Source organism: Acomys russatus, chromosome X (assembly GCF_903995435.1).
Source record: "Acomys russatus chromosome X, mAcoRus1.1, whole genome shotgun sequence".
NCBI lineage: Eukaryota > Metazoa > Chordata > Mammalia > Rodentia > Muridae > Acomys > Acomys russatus.
This window is the reverse complement of record NC_067169.1, coordinates 14,327,028-14,334,814: the sequence shown is the minus strand read 5'-3', so window position 1 is coordinate 14,334,814 and position 7,787 is coordinate 14,327,028. Positions and strand designations below refer to the sequence as shown.

Sequence of the window (7,787 nt, the reverse complement as noted above, 5' to 3'; positions counted from 1 at the left end):
GGGTCAGCTGCGCAGTCAGGACCCTCAAGCACCGCGGCTGCAAACGCCTAGCACTGGGACCCAGGAACTTGGTCTTTCCGTTCCCCCTCCCCCGCACCATCCCGGAAAAGGGGGAGGTCGGTGACGTCACCATCCGGGCACTCGGCGGCCGGGCTATGGTTCACAATGGAACAAAAACAAGCAGCACTAGTCAAATTCTGCGACGCGGCTACCGCTTAACCCTCTCCTGTCCATATCACCACCATTCCCGACAGTCCAGTCCCTTCGCCCGTGCCGCAGGCCGGGTGGTCTCGGGCCTCTACCCCTTCCCCGACCCCACGCTTCTCTTCAGAGCGTTCTGGGGCCACTGTCTGCTCTCGGCCTGGTCCCTTAACTGAAGGGTGTGGAAGAGTCCCTGGCCCTCGCCTGGGGGTGCAGTCTAGAAGCCTCGGTATGGCCACAATCTTTCCTTAGCATTGTCTTCCCCTCCCCCACCCAGTTCGCAGAGTTCCAGGCTTCTGCCGCCTGGTCCGTTCCCCTAGCGGCTCATGTCGTTCCTCCCGCTCCCCCACCAACCCGAGGTGGACAGGGAGGGGAAGGGGCAGCTGGCCGACATGGGGGCTGGGCAGGGAACGGGGCGGGCCGAGGTCTGAGGGGCGGGGCTTGAGAGGGGCGGGCCCTAGCGGGGGGCGGAGAAGCACTAAGCCTTGGGCGGCGCTGGGACTAGTGGGAGTCTGCGCTGCCGCCGCCGCCGCTGTTGCTGCCGCTGCTGCCGCCGCCGTCGCCGCCGCTGCTGCCGCCGCCGCCGCCACTGCCACTGGCCGTGCGGGTTTTCTTTCTTTTTCTTTTTCGACTTGTTGGATCCGCCATATTGAGGAGGCCGTGGTATCCAAGGCTGCGGAAGCTGGTCTCCGCCGGTGGCGGAGCCGCAACCTCTAGGTAGCCGGCCCGTTTGGGTTCTCCTTAGTCCCACCGAACCCCCCTCCTTGACTTGCACCGGCTCCCAGGCCTCGCGGGAGTCGGCCGCCGCGCCTCTCCCTCGCGGGAGGTGGCTGCTTTTACGGCCCCGGTGCTTTAGGGTCGGTGGACGGGAGTGAGGAGAGGAGCCGCAGCGAAGCGAGCAGGCCCCGAGTGGGGGGACTGAGGCGGCGACCAGGGGAAGGTGAAACTGCCGCTGCAGGAGGAGGAGCAGGAGGAGGTGACGCAGGAGAAACGCACCGCCCGGAGCTCGACTGAGCTCAGAGAGCGCCCCAGCCCGAGGGGAGAAGGGGGAAGAGGGCCGCTGGCGGCTGAGAGGGAGGAGGAGGAGGAGGAGGAGGAGGAGAGGAGAGGAGAGGAGGCGGCGGCTTTGGCCACTGCTGCCCTAGGGCGGCTAGGGTGCGGAGCGGACGGGACCCCTTGTGAGCGCGGAGAGCGCCGCGAGCCCGGCATCCGTACGCTCACACATTTTGTCTCTTCGTCAGCCCCTGGCCTGGGATGCTCCCAGGTTAGGCCTCGTCCCGGGAATTTGAGCCTTTTGCCTTTTCGTCTCCCGCCTCCGCGTGTCCTGCTTCTTAGAAGACGCCTGTGTTGTGTTCGGTGAGTAGTCAGCTCGGCGGTGGGTGCCGGGGCCACTCGCCTTTTCCGGGGCCGACAGCTGGCTTGAGGGGTGGGAGGAAGGCGCGAGGGGGTGTGCGTGTGTGTGAGAGGTCCCTCCCTCAGGGGCCTCCGACTGGTCGGGTCGGGGACACGGGGTGGGGGGGCGCCCCTCCTCGTCGCTCCCAGGCTGGGCGAACGCTCGCCAGCCTCCGCTGTGCCGCACCGTCGGGGTCCCGGGAGCGTGTGTGCCCGTGTCTGTGAGTGAGCGTGTCCGTGTGTGTGTCTCTCCGTGTGTATGTGTGTCCGTGTGTGTGTGTGTGTGTGCGCGAGAGTGAGTGTGTTTTGGACTGGCAGGGAAAATGGCTGACGGCTCTGGCCCTCCCCTTCCTCCCCCTTCCCGTCCTGACTGGAGTGGAGAAGAGGAGGATGGAGACTTCGGGCGCGGCATGCCGCCCCTCCACCCGCGCCGGAGGTCGCCTCAGAGCGCGCGGCGGTGGCGCGCAGGCGGCGGCAGAGGGGGGGGGGTGCTGTTCGCGCGCCCCTTAACCCCGCCGCGGACGCCCTCAGCCTGTTCCACTTGACACCAAACGCCATTACTGAGGTGGAGTGATTTGGAGCGGGAGAGCTAGGCCTCGGCGACGCCTGGCTGGCTATCAGGCCCGCCGACTTGTTCGCCTCCCCTCCGCCCTCCCGCGATAACCCGCAGTCGCTTGGTGGCCCTGCGCCCTGGGAAGTCCGAGCCCGTGGTTATCGGTCTCCCACACCTCCCTCGCGCCCCTTCATCTGCTCAGGGCCAAAGGCTAGGAGGGATGTTTTGATGCCAAAATCGCTTCCAAGGGACAGTAGACCTTACCACCTTTCTATTTTTAACTTCCCGAAGAAGGAGAAGAAAAAAAGAAAATATTAGCATGTGCGACTTTGTGACTAAGAAAACCTTCACCCGCATGTGATGTGAGGTTTCGGGCTTCGTAAATGGCTTGTTTTTCATTCATTGTGAAATATTTACGTTAAACAGGTGGGGAGCTGGGGGGTTTTGTTACTGTTTGGGTTTCTCCAGCAACTGGAATGTTAAACGATTTTTTCGATACAACGTGCTTAAATTAAACACGTTATTGTTTTGGAAGTTCCGTAGTTACACCGTTAATTGAATTTTCACGGCCGCAGTTTACAGGTGTGTGTAATTGCCGCAGAGTGTCGTTGACTTGTGAGGGAATTGTGGGTTTAGGTTAATTTTCATGCTTCTGTTGGTAAAAGAGGCATTCGTAGTTATTTCTAAAAATTTAAAGCCCACCAGCCTTCCTTATCTCTCCTTTGTATAGTTTCAGTTATTATTTTGGGTGTACTGATGTGGAAACTTTGCAGGCGGTATCTATTAGACCTCATTAGCTCTCTTTAACCATGAGTAGGTTGCGTTTTTTTTTTTTTTTTTTTTTTTAGTCAGTACACTTGAACTTAAAAATAGAGACTACAAACTCTTCTTTAGATCGTTCTAGTCTACTGAATCACCAGGCTGCCATTTTGGCTTCAGCAAAATGCCTTTCAATTTCTTGGAAGATTTAGATAGTAAATATACAGAGATAATGTTTGTTTTTGCAATGTTTAAACTTACATGCTTTGTCATACTTGCTGCTTTAACCCTTTAAACTTTATTGTTCCAGGGTTTGGGTAAAGTGAAAGCCGGAAGTACTTGGAATTTTGATGTTCCAAGGGTGAAAATTTAAAGTATGTTTTGCTTTCTCTCATGAAAAAAATCCATCTTTTAAATACTATATGAATGTCTTCATGTTTTTTCTTATCCCCCTCCCAAATATGCTGTTATCTTTTGCTGTTTCTTCCTTTTGTTTGCTGACAGTAGTAGAATCTAAGAGAATGTCTGGAAGTATTAAGGACTAAGAGAATACACAAGAATCTTAGTTTTTTTCTGAAAGTAACTCTGAAAAGCAGATTTTATTCTTAAGTTATAGAGCATTTTATGGAGGTCCCTTCGTTTTTTGCCTATCAGTGAATGGAATGCTCCATCCAGTAGGATATACTTTGGTTCTTTTGTCTTCCAGGATCTTGAAATACATTTTTTTTTCTGGTTTTTTGAGACAGGGTTTCTCTGTGTAGCTTTGGCCATCCTGGACTCAGTTTGTAGACCAGGCTGGCCTCGAACTCAAAGTGATCTGCCTGCCTCTACCTCCCAAGCGGTGGGATTAAAGGCGTGCACCACCATGCCCGGCTTGAAATACATTTTGAGATAATCTCTAGAAGAGCAATTTAGTGGTATCTCTTCAGAAATTATTTTTCTTTGGCATAATATTAATAATGCTACTTAGGGTGTTTGTCATGATCTGCCATCATTAAGTTATTGATTAGTTGGACACATGAAAACATTCTATTTATTAGTTTTTTTCTACTCAAAAGTCAGGTTTTAAAGTTTTTATATTTCTAGAATTTTATTATTGGAGCCAATCTTTGTTTAAAGCAGGAGAGAGGAAACTATTTGATAGGGACATCTGGGGCTGGAGAAATGGCTTAGTGGTTAAGAGTACATAATGTTCTTGCAGAGAACCCAAGTTGGATTCCTAGCACCCATATCAGGCAGCCTACAACTTGTAACTGCAGCTCTAGGGGATCTGACACCCCTCTGACCTACACACACATGCGCGCGCGCGCGCGCGCACACACACACACTAAAAATATGGATTAGTCTTTGAATGTGAGACCCTAAGCTGTGGAAGTAAGATATTCTATGGTTATTGAACTACTTGAGTTTTATTTTAAAAGCACATAATACTTTTATGATTATCTTGCATGTTATATTTCCTTTCCTGCTGGTAAGTTTTCTGAATCTTGAAATGTTTCTCAAAGATTGAGAAACAAGCACACCATTAATCCCAGCACTTGCAAGGCAGAGGCAGGAGGATCTCTGTGAGTTCGAGGCCAGCCTGGTCTACAAAGAGAGTTCCAGGATAGACAGGCTTACACAGAGAAACCTTGTCTCCAAAACAAAACAACAACAACAACAAAAAAGAAACAAGTCTTGTTTCCTTTTCATTGTTTTAGAATCTGGGTTTTTGAAAACGATCATATTTGTTGCTAATTGTCTTGTATTTTTTACATATTCTAACAGTGTTTGGGAAGGATATACTACATTGATCCTCAACTCTGGACATTAGAATCACTTGGTAGGGTTTTTTGTTGTTATATCTGATATGGGCCTGAATAAAAGGTACATTTTAAGAATACTGTGTATGAGTCTGATACTGTATCAGGCTTAAAGCTGTGGGGCTATTGTTATTACAGAACTTGTGTAAATAAGAAAATGGATTTTTAGCCGGCGTGGTGGCGCACACGCCTTTAATCCCAGCACTCGGGAGGCAGAGGCAGGCGGATTGCTGTGAGTTCGAGGCCAGCCTGGTCTACAAAGTGAGTCCAGGATGGCCAAAGCTACACAGAGAAACCCTGTCTCGAAACCCCCCCCAAAATGGATTTTTAAAACTGCTTTCCATTTTCAGCATAATTACCACTTATTAACTATTAATTACAAGTCAGCACCGTTACACATTTAAACATTCTCATTTATTACATTATATAGGTATTATTTTTATTATACCAGTGGAAGGCCTGCCATCTGTCATATTCAGCTAGTAGTACTTAAATTATGTGCTATATTAATGAAGTGATACTGCTATTTTAAAAGAAATTTAGAATTTTTAGTTTGTTAGCTATACCAGAGCAGCTTTAGATTAGTTTTGTTTTTAAGACTATCAAAATAGTCTGGCTTTTGAAAAATAACTGGATTGGCCGTGGAAAGTAGAACAAATAGGTATCTTCTAAATGTCTACCAACATGTGAGTCTATGACAAATAATAGCAGATAATATTTATATTCATGAAATGAAAATAGAAATTTGTTTTCTGATAATTCATATTATCTCATCAACCAACATACAGTGAAATTATTACTTCAGTATGAGAGTTCTGAATTTATTTTAATTTAAAATTTTATTTACACTAAAACAATTTAAGACTAGGGGAGTTTCTTTTAGCATTTTTTTTTCTTTTAGCATTTTTGCTGCATTGCTTGTAAATTATGGAATGAAAATAGCCACAACAGACATAGGGGGTATGTGCCCTGTTTCATTAGGGCCTCATGTATGCTATGGTAGTGGAATGCTACCACCAAGTTACATCTCTATCCCAATGATCATTCTCAGTGAGACACAAGAATCCTCAGATATCTTTACTGAATTTTAGAAAACATGATTTTAGTGGTCTTTAAAAATTCTTTTGTGTTACTTCTCTGTGTTTGATACAGGAGCTCACAAATGTCAGCTGGACACAAACTGGCTGTATAGCCAAAGATGACTTTAAACTCCTGATCCTTCTGCCCCCACCTTCTGAGTGCTGGGATTACAGGTATTTCCCGTTGCATCATTTGTCTCTGAATCTTTTCTTTTTTTCGCCCAAGACAGGGTTTCTCTGTGTAACAGTCCCGGCTATCCTGGTCTCAACAGCAATCTGCCTGCCTCTGCCTCCCGAGTGCTGGGATTAAAGGCAGCGCCACCATGCGGGGCCTCTGAATTTTCTTTTTTTGTTTTTTTTTTGCTTTCCATACAAGGTTTTTCTGTGTTACCTTGGCTGTCCTAGACTTGCTTTGTAGACCAGGCTGGCCTCTGCCTCCCAGTGCTGGGATCAAAGGCATGCACCACCACGCCCGCTTGAAAAAACCCTGAGGTTTTCTGACACATGTTACTGTGCCTAAAATGATGACTGCTATAGTATGTTTTTAGGGAAAAGGGATGGGAAAGTATTATATTATTGAGATATTTACCTAAAATTATACTGGGTCTTTGTCTTTTTTTGTTGCTTTGTTTTTGTTTTTGGAGACAGGGTTTCTCTGTATCCTTGGCTGTCCTGGACTCACTTTGTAGACCAGGCTGGCCTTGAACTCACAGGCATCCACCTGCCTCTGCCTCCCTAGTGCTGTTGGTGCCCTGCAGGCAAATGACTTTTGGTTGTTACAAAGTTTAATGTTTCAGACTGAGTCCTTACAAAACACAGATTTGCCTCAGCCTTCTAAGCACTTGAGAGTATAGAACTGTCATGCTGCACTAATAAGTTTCCAGTTTTATTCTCGGGTGATTACCTAACAGTTATTTCTCTGCCTCAACTGTATGTCAGAATCATTTGTGGAACTTTTCCAAAGCATGTTTGTCTTGGTCTTATTCTCCTAGATAACAAGTAAAGTTTAGAGCAGGAACTGGGCATTAAAGAAAATAAAGGGAGTGAGGGCAAAGTAAAAGTAAAAACTTAAGACCAGAGTTCTGTCTTGGCAGTCCAGGGCAGGAGAGTGGGGTTATTTGTTTGTTTGATTCGGTTTGGTTTTTTGCAGGTTATTTTAGGGAAAGGGGAGGAGTTCAGCAATTAGATTGATTCAAATATATGTATTTTATACATTCACCAGTTCTAAGAACTTCTCAAGACTTAATGTTTCTAGCTCCAGAATTAATATTTTTAGTGTCTTTTAATGCATTGACTTTTATCTGCCACAGACACTTATTTGGTACCTGCTTTGTGCTAGGCATTGTTCTAGCAACAAGTACTGTGTAAAAGGAGAGTCACAGGATTAGCTATCTCTAAAGTCCCTCCTAGGCTCTAATTGTTATCATTTTTATGTGTCTCATAGAAACTGATTTAGGTAGTTGTAAGTAGTAGACTTTGTTAATGTGTAAATCAATGGCATCCTATTTTCAGTGTCTTTAAAGTAGAATAATCTGGCCGGGTGTGGTGATGCATGCCTTTAATCCAGCCCTTGGGAGGCAGAGGCAGGCAGATTTCTAAGTTCGACGCCAGCCTGGTCTACAAGCAAGTCCAGGACAGTCAAGACAACATAAAAACCTTATTTCGAAACCCTCCTGCCCCTAAAATTCTGAATTTGTTTTCTGTAGTGAAGGATATATCAAGGATAGTGTGTATAAAATTTTTGTTTTGAGAGACAGGGTCTTACTGTGTGTAACCTTGGCTGGCCTGGACTCACTTTTGTAGACCAGGCTGACCTCGAACTCACAGTGATCCACCTGCCTCTGCCTCCTGAATGCTGGGATTAAAGGTGTGCGCCACTCCCGGCACACTTCATGTTTTTTTTATTACTCATTTTGTTTAGTTGCTTTGGTTATTCTTGTCTTCCCACAGACCTGCTTGTGCCTGTCAGCTCTTTGGAGCCTGAGGCAGGAATGTTGCATG

General features: G+C 47.2%; 1 protein-coding gene across 1 annotated transcript in view; it reads left to right on the top strand.

Annotated features, from left to right (window-relative positions):
- Positions 1-1,313: 1,313 nt before the first annotated feature.
- Usp9x (ubiquitin specific peptidase 9 X-linked) overlaps positions 1,314-7,787 on the top strand; it is a 115,420-nt gene continuing 108,946 nt past the window's right edge. Inside the window, exon 1 of the mRNA XM_051142419.1 lies at positions 1,314-1,557. The gene's annotated coding sequence lies outside the window, so the exon portion shown is untranslated. The remainder of the gene's footprint in view (positions 1,558-7,787) is intronic.